The 17882-nt window shown below is 38.8% G+C and overlaps 1 long non-coding RNA gene across 2 annotated transcripts; it reads left to right on the top strand.

The window, feature by feature from the left end:
- Positions 1-244: 244 nt before the first annotated feature.
- Positions 245-16294, top strand: LOC140064237 (uncharacterized). 2 transcript variants are annotated; one of them, XR_011847731.1, is made up of 4 exons: positions 245-482; positions 4328-4442; positions 15392-15560; positions 16028-16294. It is a non-coding gene; the product is annotated as an uncharacterized lncRNA (long non-coding RNA). The 2 variants fall into 2 exon arrangements; XR_011847730.1 differs by lacking the exon at positions 245-482 and having other exon boundaries at positions 4067-4442.
- Positions 16295-17882: the final 1588 nt, after the last annotated feature.

Below are 17882 nucleotides of genomic sequence, written 5' to 3'. Positions count from 1 at the left end.
AGCTGCTCAGTTTCGCACGGGTTAACAAACACATATTGCACTGGGCACATTAACCCCTTTGTTCCCCCACAGCAGGTTACTCCACAGAAGCAGCTTTGAGGGCCTCTAGTTTGTATCAGTCCTGGATGCATTCTTTGTGAGGTTTTAAGATTGGGGGCGTGAGGAGGGGACTGCAGCCACCCTCCCCCTTCTGTAGGTTTGTTGTCCGTTAGAAGGAAGAATGAATGGGTATAAATCTGATTGCAAATCACCGATGGATGTACCCTCCTTCCACTTCTCCTCCCTCTCCTCCTTCCCTGCCCCTTCCTCTCCTTGTCCTTTAGAAGATGCAGAGGCCAGGCCTTACAGGACAAGGGGCACAAGCAGCTTATACACTGGTGATGCTGTTCTTACACCTTGCCCTCCACATCACTTAGGGTCTTCATTTCTTACAAGCAGCTGAAGTGGATACTATGGGAGCCTACCCCACCCTCTGGAATACAGTAAGTTCTTGTCTAGCAGGTGTAGAGGATGGTCCATGTTTGGTGATGGAGGGGGATATGCTGGAAGGAACTCTTTGCTGGTGATTATGAGCCACCTCTTTTGAAGTTTGTGAAGTCTTCAAAAGAAGGCGCTTGTTGTGTACTGGGGGGAGCTCTTCAGAAACAAGGGGCATCTTCTTAATGTAAACCAGGGGAGGGGAAGACTTCATAGATAGACTTGAGGAGTAGAGTGTGAGTGCGGGAGGGGTGGGGGTACACGTTTGTCAAAGTCTATAGGGGCCATGATGTTAGTATGGATGTCTAGTAGAGGTCTTACTTTAAACCTTCATAAGTTTATTCTTGGGTATATTTTAAAGGCAGGATGTGTCTTTGTCAGTGATGAGACTGTAAGGCTACCTTCATTGAAACATGAGGAAGATGATATTAATAGTATTGGAAGGGGTGGATGAAGAGATTATAGGGAACATAGAGCAAATTACATCACAATGTGCATTATTTGGTTGTTCCACAGATTAAAATAGACCAAAGCATGAGGCCAGGGGTTAGGAAATAGGACAATGAATGATTCGTGGACCTGTGGACAATCTAATTGTAATCTAAGTGTATAGTGTGGCCACTGTTCTTATTCACCCCCCACCCCAATACAGCCATAGCCCCCCCCCCCAGTATGAGTGGTCTATATATAACTGTACATAGTGTCAGTCTTCTTTCTACCTTATGTTCTTTATATCCATCAACTCTTTCTGTCTCTGGGTAAATTCCAGTGGTGTACAAGCATATGGAATATATAGGTGGAATTATTCTCTCTGCTTTTGGGGTTTTATTTTAATAATGGTTTAGGAACAGCCCCTGGGGACCTGATCCAGAAGATAAAAGCAGAAATCTGCCTCATGTGTATTATAAGCCATAATGCTATAATAGTCCCCTCTCCTCCTAGTGTATGCCTAAAGTCCTACTGCTTTTCACTACATTGGATAGAAGAATATAGTGTTTTAAGTCTATGTATATCGTAATCGATATAGGATTATGAGTATCCGCCTAGATTGAACATCTTGTGGCCGGCTATTATCATTCTGGTACTATATAAAAAATGGGAGTGATATCCTTATACTAGCCATTAAGTTGGACATTTCTGGATCCTGATTTACAGGATTTATAAATATCTGTACTATGTGCTCTGAAAATCAGATGCGATTTTACAAACTATGTATATGGCCATGTCTAGAGACAGGTAAAGCCTCAGTGTATTCTACATACAGAAGATGAGCAGGATGGAGCTGCAGAGCTCAGACCTACAATTTTAATATTGTTTCCTGTTGAAATGGATAAAATATTACTAAAATATACAAAACAATGTACATTAACATAAACACATTTAAAAAAATGATAGTACACAATGGTAAAGACATATAGAAAAGACATACAGAAAAGTAGCATATATATATATATATATATATATATATATATATATATATATATATACTGTTAAATATTTGTGTGTATATAGTACATAATTACATCCACTTTTGTTATCAGATATTTACTGATACAGCCGTATATAGATGCACACACTGATATATCCTGCTGTAGCTCTTACAGAAGTATATAAATCTTTTCATAGTTAAGTGTCTATGTACATTGCTACATATAGAAGACAAAGACATAGAAGGTTGATGGTATAAAAATATACTGCTGGTAACCTAGATTGGCAAGGGAAATAAACTGATACATACTAACATACTAAACTATACTGATTAAAATATATACTGATACAAAACTACGTAGACACACACACATATACATGCAGTTATACTATAATATATATATATGTATATATATATATATATATTTTTTTTTTAAATATATATATATATATATATATATATATATATATATATATATATGTTATATATTTATTCCGATACGCAGCCATATGTTTAAAGTGATACCTGGTAACATGGTAACATACACATACATACATTGATACATACTTACTGTACATATAAACAGATAAAACTGTAAAAACACATATTGCTTACTGTATATATATATATATATATATATATATATATATATATATTGATAAAGTGTTATATAAACACGTATAAAGATCTATATATAGATCGTTATAGTTATTTACACCCATATGATATCTAATGATATCCAACCCTTCAAACCTTGTTCCTTACCTCCGTTAAAAAAGTAAAAAAAACTGGGGGTTTGAGGTATCAATTAAAAATCCCATTGATATCAATGTAAATTTTACTTCATCCGTTATGTTCTGTTAAGGCAGGTATCCGTTTTCCATGCAGTTTTTGGACAGAAAAAATGAGGGAGGCTGTGGTACTTTTCCTCCGCTTCAAAAAAACCCCATGAATAAGGGATGCTTGTCAAACTGACCATAACGGATGACATAAAATTTATATTGATGTCAATGGGATTTTTAACGGATATCTTTAACCCGCATTTTTTACTTTTTTTTAAAATGGAGATAATGGAGGTTTGAACGGTAGTTTAAAAAGTGAAGAATGAAGGTTTAACTGAGGTTTTAGCATATCAATTAAAAATTCCATTGACATCAATGTAAATTTTATGTCATCCATAATGGCCAGTATGGCATGGAACCGTTATCCTTGCGTTTTTTTTTTCAAACAGAGGAAAAATACTGCAGCCTCCTTAATTTTTTTTTCTGTCCAAAAAACGCATGGAGAACAGATCCCTGCCTAAACAGACCATAATGGAGGACATAAAATTTACATTGATGTCAATGGGATTTTTAATTGATATACGTTAAACCTCCTTTAAACTTCCATTCTTTACTTTTTTAACGGAGGGAAGGAATAGAAGTGTCAAATAAGCCTAATAGAAAGTAATATACATCCAACATTTAAAAGAAGAATCTAGCTGCCATACATATTGTTGTGTGCCTCTACCAGTACATAAAATGTGTTACGGGTTCAAGCTGACAACATAACATTTACAATGCTAAACTACATATATATAGAAGAGGAAGGGAGGCATACACACAGTCCACACATTAAGCTTCAATGATGAAAGCTTATAATATAGTGCAAATAAAGTACATACATTTATATGTCTATGTGCTTATGTATGTGTGTATCTTTTATCTCTGTCTCTATATATAATGTCTGTGTGCCTTTTAGTGTATTCTACATGTGCATAATGATGTGGCATAGATGTGTCACAGACATTACAAACTGACCTTTCTATAGCATGTACATGGTATAGTGATATTATATCATGCTTCACATGTTTACTAGGTGTATCTATATAAAGCTCACATATAGCTATAGGGGACTGATGCTGTCAGGTCATTGTGCAGGCATCTTTAGCCTATACCTGCTCACTGGATGGGACTTGTATAATCTGCAGACAGATGGCCAATACAAATAAGGTCCTGGCCACAGGGACAATATATGGATGACAGGCAGCATGTTGAGGCAGGGTGCTGGGGTGGCCTGCACTATCAGCCCCCCTTGTCTCAAGGACACATCTCACTGATGGGATTTGGGGAATGGTGGTAACGTCATCGAGTCTGCTGTAATCCTCTTGCAGGAGTCAATCACTAGATGTTCAGGGGGTGGAAGGGTGGAAGGCTGGATGGGCAGAGAGAGCTGTAATCCCATAGACAGGATCAGATCAGGTCCAGGAGCAGACCCCAGACCCCCACTGGAAGGAGGATCAGGAGCAGAGGGATACATTCTCCCAGCCCCCATCCCAGCCTCTTTATAGAGAAGCTGCTTAGACGACAGAAGCAAGGAGGAGGAGGAGGAAGATGCTGAGGAGAGGATGAGTAAGCCCAGACCCTGATCTGTCTTCTCAAGGATGAAGAAGCAGCCTCCTGTGCCTTCAATGGATTTATGTGCTGAAGGTGGTCACCATCTCAGAGGGCTGAAGGAGAAGATAAAGCAGTCAGGATTCGGACAACAAAGGATGAAGGTTTTCCACCCCTCTTGTCTTTTTGACCCTTCTTGTGCTTCAGCATTCTCCACAATAATAGACCCATTGGTTATCCAATCCTTTTACTATTTCTGAATCTGGTCATCACTCAGCATCCCCCATTACCCCTTGTGGTATAGTAGACCCCTGTATATCTTGCACTACTTAATATTTGTGACATCTACACTTAGTAATACTCATTTCCTCGATTTCGAACTATATATCAATCTACCCTATAGCTTGTATCTCGCCTACATTTTCTACCCTGCTTGGGATGTTGTCAACTACTCTGGTCCCTATCCAACCTTTCATGAGCCCTTTCCTGACTAATATATTCCCATCCTGTTGTACATCTGCACCTTGCTTCCCAGTCCCACTGATGCCTGTTATGTATACCATGTGTTATTCTGCCCACTATGCATGTGTTGCTTTGGGCTTTGATTGTTTATACTGCAGTCATTGTCTTATTCAGTGCCCTGTCCTTTTGAGCCTAGATCCTATACTCTCTATCATGCTGAATATCTTGTAATTCACAGAGATGTGCCCTCTCCTTTATAATCCCCTGGTCATGATCTGTAATAATTTGACCAAGGCTATCTATGCTTGTCTTCTGGCTACTATGTTCCAAGCCCATCATAGGTTCCATTATTATTATAAGTATTAGTACTCAGTAATCTAGGACACATCATGTCCTTGTAATTTAGGTTGAGGTCTTCAGTGCCTACTATGCCTTATCCTATAATATTCTCTTTACAATATTTCTTCTTTGGAAAATTTTCATTCATTTGGAGATCTTACAGTCCACATGCATGCAAGTCTTGCTTCATGCTACCACATAACCATATAAATTAGCTTAGCATATTACCTATCATCTCATCCTTTTAGCCATTTACATGGCTTTAAGCTTTATATATGTGTGATGGAGCAAAGCGGAGTCTTATAGGCTTTATTATAAAATGCATGTATCCATCAAATAATGTGAGGGTATGGTTTACTTCACATGATGTTAGTGATGGTGTGCTGCACTGTGAGGCCTTCCCTGCATGTTCTATCTCTCTTATACAACCTCCTGCCTAATTTGTTTTTGATATGTACTGCATCTGCAGACTCATATTTGCATACACAGTACTGCCCCCTGCTGCTTGATATGTGCACCTACTGCACTGCGCCCCGATGCCTGACATAAACATTTACTGTACAGTCCTTCTTATAAATTCCGGCTGAGCACATTCCATTCTATTTCTGATTAGTGAAGTCGAAGCAGTGCACTGACCTCTAAATTAAGTCTTCTTTTTACCTACCGTCCTATTTGTCTGCCTCTGTTCTATAATAAGGATCCTCATTTTCAATTTCTTTAATAGGCCCATGCATACGTATCACACTTATATGCCCTATAAGATACTTACTAATACCAATATTTCCATGACCTTATATCCTACATTTCCTAGTACTTCCGATCAGGAATTACTCAGATTCTGAAATCTCCTATACTATTTCCTCTTTGGCACCTAGCATGAAATTGATATCCTTCCTCCTGGGAAATTTAGGTAAACATTGCCTAAAACATTTTTGTTGTGTATTTTGGACTTTTTACCATTCCTTGACTTTATAATATTGAAGATTCCTTTGTATCCTGTGTACTTTATATACTTTGTCCTTTGCTGTCCATCTTGTCTTTAGCACACACTTGGTGTACCATCCTGCGTGGGCACGACACCTTAAGCAATTATACACAACATTTGTGCCCAATCCCAAAGTATCTATTTTCTCTTTTCTCCTGCTGATCCTGTATTGGTGCTTTTCTAAAAAATTTTTCTCTGCCCTCTTCACATATGAAAAAACTACTTTACAAATGTGTTTCTACTGCAAGCTCTTGTTAGGTCTTTGCCCTCAATTGCTTGCATCCGGCCTTTATTATCTAAATCCTATCATATGTGCACAATACTGCCTAATAAATTACAAACCCTGCTGCCAAACCTGTCTCATTCTTATTTCTCACTACGATACTCTGCTCCTTGGTAGGCCTCTGCGATTTGTGGCATGTTTCCTCCTACCTAGAACGCATCTGTTTTCTCCTGCATGTTCCCTCAAATCTAGCATGTCACTGTACTATACTGTATTCTACCCTTTGTACTCACTGACATGTTTCTTCCTATGTAGTATGCATCTGTAAATTACTGCACCTCTTGCCTAATATACCTCTGTATTCTACTGGATGATCCCTCCTACTTTGCATGGCTATGTACTCTACTATATACTCCTTCCTACCTATCATAGCATGCCTTCATACCCTACTGCAGTGGTGGCGAACCTATGGCACGGGTGCCAGAGGTGGCACTCAGAGCCCTCTCTATGGGCACCTGTGCCATCACCCCACCACAGACTTCGCCAGACAGGGCTCAAGGCGTCATGCAGTCCCAGGCAGCCGAGGACCCTAGAAGGAAGCTACAATGATAACCAAAGCTTTTTCTCCTTCTTTGTACTGTATCTGTGTCCTCAGGTGCCTATACAATTTAAACAAGTGACACAGCAAGTAGTAATAAGTTACTGTTTAAATTGTGGCATCGGCACTTTGCGAAAAATATGTGGGTTTTGGATGTAGTTTGGGCACTCGGTGTCTTAAAGGTTTGCCATCACGGCCCTACTGCATGTTCCCTCCTATCTAGCATACCTTTGTATGCTATCACATGCTCTCTCCAACCTAGTATACATCTATATTGCACGTTCCCCCTTATCTAGCATGCCTCTGTACTGCATGTTCCCTCTTACCTAGCATGCCTCTGTACTGCATGTTCCCTCTTACCTAGCATGGCTCTGTACTCTACTGCATGTTCCCTCTTACCTAGCATGCTCTCTCCAACCTAGCATGCCTCTATACGCTATGTTCCCTCTTTGCTAGCATGCCTCTATACTGCATGTTCCCTCTTACCTAGCATGCCTCTGTACTCTACTGCCTGTTCCCTCTTACCTAGCATGCCTCTGTACTCTACTGCATGTTCCCTCTTACCTAGCATGCTCTCTCCAAACTAGCATCACTCTATACTCTACTGCCTGTTCCCTCTTACCTAGCATGCTCTCTCCAACCTAGCATGCCTCTATACGCCATGTTCCCTCTTACCTAGCATGCCTCCGTACTCTATCACATGCCCTCTCCAACCTAGTATACCTCTGTACTGCCTGTTCCCTCTTACCATGCATGGCTCTGTTCTCTACTGCTTGTTCCCTCCTATCTTGCATGGTTCTGTACTTTACTATATGTTCCCTCCTACCTTGCATGGTTCTGTAGTTTTCTCCCTCCTTCCTTGCATGGTTCTGTACTCTACAGTATGTTCCTTACCACCTTGCAAGCCTCTGTACTATACTGGATGTTTCCTCCTACTTAGCGTACCAGTAATACTTACTCCCCCTACTTGGCATGCCTTACCTGTCTACACAACTGCAAGTGGCGCCCTCTGCACACTACACAGGAAAACTGCACGTAGTGTAGTTTGCACTGTTTTTAGTAAATGTGCCCCTATATATTTTCTCCTGCCTCCATACATATATACGGCAGCTTTATCTTGTCCAGCATGCCACTACGATGTAGCTTCTGGCCTGTCTAACTGACCTCTATGTTCGCCTCTCCTAGAATGCCCATTTTCTTCTGCAGAATATACTTCTCTACTTTTAGCATTCTGTTCTGCCCCACCTGCATGTATATTCTACTTCATGTTCTCTTGAGCATTGCTTGTTTCTGTATACAAGTTCCACTCCATTTTATGCTTCTATACTCTACTAATTGCCTTAATGCTGTCAATCTAACATTTCTATAGCCTTCTTTTGCCCAGCTCTAACATGCAATGGTATGTTTTCTGCTAGTTTTCTAATCCCTAGTTTTTCCTTCCTGATTCCATTATTCCTCATATTATGCATATACATTATTGCCTAGCATAGCTCCTGAGGACAAGTTCTACTCTACTCATAAATCACTGCTGGTCACATAAAGCTTCATACACAAAGTATTACACAAAGTATTTTCAAGTACAGAGTACAGTATACAGAAGGGAAATTGGTATATGTATCTAATATGCAGATATATATACCTGTTAGAGCCAGTTAAAAGTAGTGGTTCAATGCAACATTTCGGCTCATGGAGAACCTTTTTCAAGCCCTCTATGAGCCGAAACCTTGCATTAAACATAGATTGAAACCATTGTTCTCCACTGGAGTGCCGTTTTATCTCCATATTATCCCATCAACGGTTTATTGTGCTTTCCTTTCCTCAAGACTCTTGTTCTGTCTGTCTATCTATCATGGACTATATGTTTCTTCCCTAACCTGCCTCTAAGGCTACATTCACACAAACATGGAGATTTCTCCAGTCCTGTATTTCTGTGCTGTATGAATCTGAATGTGACCGTATATACGTGATGTTTTTCATCCGTATGTGCACGTATAGTACCATATCAGTATAAAATACAGTGGGCTGGAAAATGATGAATGGATGGGTAACTATTGGCTGGCTGACGTAATGCACCTCCCACTGGTTCTGGATACTGCACAACCTTATGAAACCCATATTTAATACATTCCCATTGACTTCTATGGGGCGTACAGACGCAAATACATAAGAAAATAGGACATGCTCTATATTTTTATATGGCTTAAAAACGGTATGGTACAGTGCACAATACGGAAAGCCCTATGGCCCAGTGAAAAGAATTCCGACGTAGAGTACCAGTATATATGGCCTATTGCACATGTTCGTGTGAATGTAGCCTAAGGGCACATTCACACTGTCACATGGCGGCGCGCGGGGAGAGGAGGAGAGGGTGGAGGGCTGCTCACCCCCGCCCTTCTCCTTAGAGGTATATGGCGCATGGCGCCATATGCCGAGGAAAGATAGGACATGTTCTATCTTTTTACGGGGTACAGAGTGTGTTCTCCAAACCATATATATTGCCCATTAATTTCTGACCTTCTGTGTTCCTTCTAATATTTTTCATGGACTAGTTGCTATAAGAGATATTACATCATGTTTTTGCATAAATTAACAAAGGAATGGTGAACACCCAGAATAGATGCAAATGCTTCCACTACACCTGATCTCTGTAAAGTTTCCATACCTACCCTTAGCTTATGCAAAAACTGACAGAGATGTGAGCTGGCCCTATGTGATCTCATCCAGTATAATCCATAGGGAGCGACCTTGTAGAACCCCATGATATCATTTCCCAAGTCTGATGCAATATATTTATTATGGTTTCCAGTAGTAAATTAATGTGGAGTTCTCATCATTGTAAGAGACAAACCATTCTGCTTTAGCGGTAATAGAACAATGAAGGGGATTTATCACAACTCTGACAGGTTTGTCCTGCTTATTTTTGTGCCTAAAAGTCACAAACCCATAATTATAGACTTGCGCCATTTCCAGTTAAGAAAATTGCGCAATTACAGACACGTGACTTGTTAGATGCAAAAACACATGCATAAACGCGTAGAGTTGTGATAGATTCCCCTCTGCTATAAATTTCGGGATTGCTTTAAAACTGCAATCATCAATACAACTTGAGTGTTCGTTCTAGGATATAGTCATATCAGACATAACAACTTCAGTTCATATGTTCAGTATTTCTATGTTATTTGTGGTTTTACACAGGACTGCATCTCTTCCTCTAACAATGTATGGCTGCCTTGATGAAATGTTCTTATTATTCATGATTACTAATAACATTTTTGAGTAGGAATAATTTGCACATGGAGAAATCTCCCTTCTATAGCAAAATAATGGGCTAGTGATTGGATACCTATGCATCTTACCCTACATAACAAATTCACCTCTGCTACATCTGTTCATTCCTGAAGTACACATTCACAGCCCAATTGAACCTCTTATCCATGATAAAATGGATCTATACTCTGCGTGTTCACAGCGGACCTTGATTTAATGTCTATACAATTAAGGCACGCGGTGAATGCCAAGAGAGGGATCTAAAAGCTACCAAGTTTGAGGGGCCAACATACACCCCAACACTATATTTGCCTTATAGAGATACATGTCATTTATGGTAAAAATAAGATAAATGTAGATATATAGTATATAATTACAATATTCAGTAGGGTACAGGCCTCAGGGACATTTGTAGGCCATGTTCTCATTCCTATCCACTAAGCTCTCAAAATGGCTGCTTGGCTGTGTGCATCAGTCCCAATTTCTAGGGAATGGCAGGATTGTGTTTAGCTATCAATTTGTAGTGGTTTATTAGGAGCTGCAGTCTCATTAATATTGCTTCACAAAATCAGGTCACTTGTCATGTGATTGTTTTGATTTCTAGTATTGGGTAGGACCCTGTTTTTAGCAGCTGCAATTCAGCTCACAAAATGGCTGTCCTCCTCATGTTTCAGCGATTGGCACAGGCTGCCAAAGTGATGCTACAGAGCCTGCATTTTTAAAATGGCTGCTGAGAGCAGACTGTATGTAGGAATGTGACACGGAGTATGCACAGCTATTGGTTTAATGTATTGCTTATCTTGTGCATTTGAGCCTATTGTATGAGGTTAAATGTGCCAAGTCTATCATGTACAATCCTGTTTGCATAGCTGCTTATGTGTGAAACAGTTTGCTTAATCGATGTATCTAATTGTATCATATTTAATGGCTTAAAGTATCTAAGCCTCTCATACTATCTGCTCTACTGTTGTGTCAGCACTTATTATTTGGGATGCCTAGTGTATCCAAGAATATGATGTGAGTTCCTGTTTCACAGCTAGAGTATCTAAGCCTATTATGTGTCATTTTGTTTGAAAAGCTGTGTATCTAAGCTTTTTTCTGTAAAATTGTAGTAAAAGTAGTTCAGTAGAAAGTGAGGTAGGGCAAGAAAAATGAGACCTGCAATCCGATAGGTTGCTTTGGGCCATACCTCCATGTCATGTGTGACACATAGCACATGGTGAGATGGACATGGGTGATGATGAATGAAAGAAAGGCTCTCTCTTAGAAGCCTATTTTTCAGGTGAAGCAATGAACTACTTTTAAAGCTATAAAAAGATAAAAAGAGAACTCTTCCTGCCTCATAATACTAAACAGTAATCGTAACATTTATATGAAAAATTTTCAATTTATTAATTTTTTTCAATAATTAATTAATTTCTTTGTTTATATAGCGCTCACAGATTACGCAGCGATGCACAAAGCTGGACAAATCTGTATATTTTGATCTAGTAACATTAATTTGGTCTAAAATACAGCACAAACATAAAATCAACAACTTCTTCATCTTAAAGCAATATTATGTGATCATATGATAATATAATATACATATTCACACATATGAATTCTTATATAATTATTTTTTTAGTTATTTTCAGTTTTCTTAAATTTTTAGGATATATATATATATATATATATATATACACACATATAAATATATATATACACATATAAATATATATATATATATATATATATATATATATAGATATAGATATATATATATATAGATATATTACACACACACGGGAACATCTGGGGTTGTTTGCCTGCACTGGTCAGATAAATAGATGGATAGAAGAACTAGATATACATGAGATATAGTTCAATGATTTGTCATGTCATGTAACTGACATGTTTTTCATTTATTTATCATCCATTTTTTAATTTTTTATTTTTATCGGAGATAAACGGAAATGCTGACGGTTGAGTGAACTAAGCCTTAGAGTACATTCAAACGAATGTGTGCACGGCCAGGAGGGCACATGTCAGTGCGCTGGAGAGCAAGAGGGATGAGAGCTGCTCACCCCTCCTCATTCCATACAGCATCGCAGAGCAGTCAGAGCAGCTGGAACACGGCGAAATATAGGACATGTTCTATATTTCACCATGCACTGTAACCGTGCGGTGAGGCAACGTTCGCTAACTGCACGGTGACGAGGCACCATAGATGTCAATGGAGATAGACGTGCGGCCACATATCGGTCCCCATTACTTTCGTGTGAATGAGGCTTTATTGTTATTATATTTTTATTACTTTGTAGTATTATAAATATCCAATCTGATCTATAAACAAATTACTATTTTATTAATTTTTTCTCTTATTTTAGAGATTTTTTAAAATTAAACAATACAAATACTAGTACTGTATAGCATTATTAGTTTACAATATTAATAGTAGTAATTTAGATTTATACATATATCAAATTACATAAAACTGCAATTGTGAAGAATATTATCGAATAATTAAATAAAACGATCAGGTTTCCCAGTGAAATGAGAACTCAACAAATTCTATAAATAATATGCTTCTTATACAGTAGATGGGGGAAAGAAGCTTCATGATAGTTAAAGGGGTTTTCCCCACGAAGCATCTCAATCCCCTAGTGATATTTACAAGATCATTTTAACCCCTCACTTTTAACCCCTTACAATTTTACTCAGTTTTGTTACTGTTTTAGTTTCTATCACTCAGTGATGGTCAGTGCAAAATTTAAGGGTGACTCTCTAAGCAGACACATTATGATCTATCTAGTTCTGTTGGGTGACAGTGTGGTTAGATTATCAGGGTACAAGTGTAAATATACTTTAATTTAGCTTCTGACAGACTGTAGGGATTGATAAACCCTAACCTTAAATCTGGTACTTGACCCTGTACCTAAAACCCAACCTACCAAATGTTTTAGTAATGTGGGAAGGTCACGGCATTTATTAACAGGAAAAGATAAATGATTAAATAACATTATAAACTTAAACATTTCACAACTTGATAGGTAGCCGGCTTGTGGGCAGCTTAGGGCCTGTGTAAATTCCACCTTCAAAGTGAATTCTGTAGGAAAACAGAAGGAAACAGCCAGAGACGAGGAAAGGAAAGCTGAAAATAAATAAATCCGAGGGCAGAGTGGGATGGAGACTTTTTGCCTCTTCGGTCCAGGGGCAGAAGGAAAGAGGCCCCCTCCACGTGTGCCCGCCCCAAAAAAACGCCTCCGGTGACCTCACATGGGAGGAGTAAAGGGCCAAGCCGCAAAGGCCTTCCAGAGGGCTTGAAACCCACCCCCTACAGTCCTCCGCCCCTTATCTAATCGTTTTGTGGCTTATTATTGTACTAACACACTGACACACAGAAGGAGAGATGAGACAGATCAGGGACGCATGAGATGCCTATTACACAGAGGCATGACAGACAGAGGCTGACAGACTTTTACACTGTCAGCTCTGCTACATTTCTGTTCTTACAAATCTCTGCCTGCCTGGAGTTTGTAGTTTGCAGCTTCTCTTTCCTCACCATGGGCTGTTTGCTGGAAGGAAGTGAATCAGTTTATGTGTCAGTCTGAGCTCCGTGCTACAGATAGGTGTAGTTCCAGGCACAGAGTCACACACGAATCTAAGATGGCGGCCCCCGACCCTAAGTCAGAAGTTACAGGGTTGTGTCTAGGGGTAAATTAAATTGTGTACACCAGGACCAATAGAGACAGGTTGGAATTATATCTGTGAAATGTTGTATTATTGTTAATAACAGTGAATGAGAGAATGTGTTATTTTGTTCTTCTGAGTACATTTTACATTTAACTTGTCTTTGTGCGAATACCCCTTTAAGCTATTTCACATACTTAATCTGCCATAGCTATGTTTGTCTAGTGCAGTGACCTACAGAAGGCAGTCCTAGTGGTGTACACATGGTCCCTTGTGCCACTGAGCTGCTCCCCTTTCTCAAAATCAATTATGTCTAGAGATGAATGAATATAAGGCCAATGAAAGTTTATGATGGATGTGAGTTAGCCGTACAAACAGCAGCTAGTATACAACCCCCTTAGAAGTGCATTGTGCACGGGTAAAGTATGGTAACATGCTCTATCTTTTGCAGTACATACGGTGCAGCTGCTTCCTATGGAGAGGGGAGGGATGAGGAGCGCTCACCCCCTCCCCTATTCTAACAGCAAGCCTGGGTTCTGGCCCAAGTTATCATATGTTAGTGTGTAAGGAGCCTTAGTTTTGTAGATTCAGTTGAAATCAAATCTTTTCTATTTCACAAATCTCTTAATACGGCGGCTAGTGACTGCTTTCACTAATCCCAGAGTTTAGGGGAGGGAAGGGAGTATGGGCGAGGGTAAATGAGAAAATTCATAAATTAACAAGATAAGAGTTTTTCATTAAAAATTTTAGTTTAATAGGTGTGGAAGGGGTTATATACCAATCTCCAGGACAATTGGAGGAACATTGGTTTGCATATGCAACACATATTTCAAACGTTCTCATAAACTTCTATGGGGTGTATGGAACCGAAATACTGTGGCATTCTGGTTATAATTAGACTGGCTGAGGGGTGTTAGTAAGTGAATATAGTTGACTAGGCTGAAAGAGGATCGGAGCCAGGTGATATTGCTGTAGGGAAAACTAGAAAGCTCCAACACCATTCCAAATTTTCCAAATTTCCCTTTTCATGTTTTTCTGGATAGCATATGATAGGATATGTAAGGCTACGATTAGGGACAATTTATTGCAGGGGATACATTTATCTAGAGAGCACAGTGGTTATGTTCTTTTTCTATTATTAGAGATTCCAATGTGAGCATTTTTAATCAGAGCAAATGAATAAATAATTAGGAGAAAATATCAGCTTTTTAATCAAGAATAAAGTAGGGGCATTGTTAATTCAGGGGCAGAATTAAGAATTTTTTTAATCAGTCAAAAATCTGTGGGCATCTCAATCCCTCCAATACAATATGGTATATTTCATGGTAATTTATTACTCCGCTTTCACCACTGAAAACACATACAAGACCCACCAACCTGAGCAGCTTTATGTTTGAGGAGGGAAGGAAGATGTATGATCACCTCTAAAGCTTTGCATCAGGGAAATACAATTCTACCTATATATCGATAGGAACACTCAGATATGGCACATTTTTGGTATACAATATGCAAATGCCTGATTCAAATGTATGAGAGTTTCTTTATACATATTTGTTTGTATCCGCAGCACCAATCTTCACCATTGACGCTGGCTGATACGTTCCATACACAAAATGGCAAATGGAAGCATCTGGAAGACATGGCAGCCACCTGATAAAATGAGAAGAGAAAAATAAGAAAAAAGGAACTCTACACTACTTATGTGTTATAAGATAATGAGCCCACTATCTGAAATGGTAACTATGAAATGTTTTATAGGTTCATATGCATCATTAAGACCTGAGTGTTTCAGAATATGGAGATTACTGTAAAAAGATAAAATAATCAATATTATTCCAATTTAAAAATATTCAAAAATATCTACCTACCTAACTCCAAGTAAGAAACAGCACTCCAAAAGTGCCTCTTGGAGGAGTGTGTAGCCACTTCCAAAAAGATTTTCCATTGTTGTGCTGCTTGAACTTTCCAATAGTATCTACCTGCCAAGTTACCTGTCTAGATAGAAATAGACAATTAAATTGCGAAAGTACCTATGTAATATTTATTTAGCTCTCATAACTATAACTTTTAATAGCTCTTACATTTTTCACACCTCCTAACATTTAATCCTGCTGCATATTCCTTCCCTTAGGATCACATCTGTATAACAAGAATGTGGAATGTCAGAATAAAATTATTTATTTTTTATTCATTTTGTTCCCAGTGGCTGAGAAGTTTCCATACATGACGTTCACTCGTCATTAAATGGCTTGAAAAATTCTAGATCTAGAAATTGACATCATTTGAGAAAATTCACAGCCTACATGGGCAGGCAAGACATCAAAGAAGAGATGTGCAAAGTTAACCAGCATGTAACGGGGCGGCGATAATACCGTTCAGGAAGGAGATCAGTCCTGTCTGCTGGAGATGAATGATTGAAATGTACAAAATCTATATGACTGGCTTAAATAAAAAAAAAATATTTAATGGATCTCTGCTTCTTGTGTAATTTATGTCTCATTGGATATTAAATAAATTACATTATTTTGGTTATATAAGTTGAGTCTAAAAGTGGGGTTTAACCAAAATGACCACCTACAGCTCTTGTAACTACGTGGTATAAACCCCTGCATGACATCTCTCTTTTATTATTTTATTTTTTATTATTGAAGTTATTTATAACTGATCCACTATGTCATTCTAAGTACAAGTACTACTGTAGTCATGTCTACCCCCCCCCCCCCCTTAAGCTTTTGAAATGTAGGAGGAGCACAGTGTGTAAGTGTTTGGGTTAGGAATAATAATAATAATTCTTTATTATTAATTCATTATTAATAATAATTCATATAGAGCCCACATATTCCACAGCACTGCACAGAGCTTGCCAAATTGGTCCCTGTCCCCAATGGGGCTCACAATCTAATCAACCTACCAGTATGTTTTTAGAGTGTGGGAGGAAACCGGAGGGATGTAGGCCATTTTGACACATCATGGGATGAATAGTTCACAAAAGAACATTTCTTTAACTGGTTCGTGACCGCCCGCCATGTATTCACAGCGGCGGTCGGGTCGCGTTGCATGGAGAGGGCTCATGGGCTGAGCCCTCTCCATAGCCAGTAAGACTTTGGTGCATATTGCAGCAAAGACTTACCGATAACACCCGCAATCGGTGCCAGCACCAATCGCGGTTGTTATCACAGCGATGGCTGCCGGCAAAGCTGCCGGCAGCCGCAAAGAGATAGCGGCGCATGGGCGCCGCCATCTTGCCTAGGATCGTTGCTCCTGTGACGTCATCAGGGAGCGGCGATCAGTCCCCATGGTAGCCTCGGGTCTTCCGAAGATCCGAGGCTATTTCGTTTTAACCCCTTCATTACAATGTGCTGATAGCACATTGTAATGAATGAGGAGGAAAATCCCCATATACTGCCATACTGTAGTATGGCAGTATATGATAGGATCGATCGGACAACCTAGGGTTAAAGTACCCTAGGGAGTCTGAAAAATAATAGAAAAATAAAAAAAAAGTTAAAAAAAAATTAATAAAACAAACTAAAAATTCAAATCACCCCCTTCCGCTAAAACTGACATAAATATAAATAAACAGTAAAAATCATAAACACATTAGGTATCGACGCATCAGAAAATGCCCGATCTATCAAAATATGTTAACGGTTTTTCAATGCGCTTAACCCCGTAACGGAAAATAGTGCCCAAAGTCGAAAATGGCCCTTTTTTGCCATTTTGAAAAATATAAAAAAAAATCTATAAAAAGTGATCAAAAGGTTGTACAGTCCTAAAAATGATATCATTGAAAATATTATCAAATGTCGCAAAAAATTACACCACCCACAGCTCCGTACACCAAAAGTATTAAAAAGTTATTGGCACCAGAAGATGGCAAAATCCCAAAAAAATTTTTGTACAGGAGGTTTTAATTTTTGTAAATGTACGAAAACATAAAACCTATACAAATTTGGTATCCCCGTAATCGTACTGACCCAAAGAATAAAGTAGACATGTCATTTGTGGAGCTCAGTGAAAGACATAATATCCAAACCCACAAGAAAATGGTGCAAATG

This window comes from Engystomops pustulosus, chromosome 6 (genome assembly GCF_040894005.1).
Source record: "Engystomops pustulosus chromosome 6, aEngPut4.maternal, whole genome shotgun sequence".
In the NCBI taxonomy this organism is placed as follows: Eukaryota; Metazoa; Chordata; class Amphibia; order Anura; family Leptodactylidae; genus Engystomops; species Engystomops pustulosus.
Note: the sequence above shows the minus strand (reverse complement) of the source record. Positions and strands in the feature narration are given on the sequence as shown.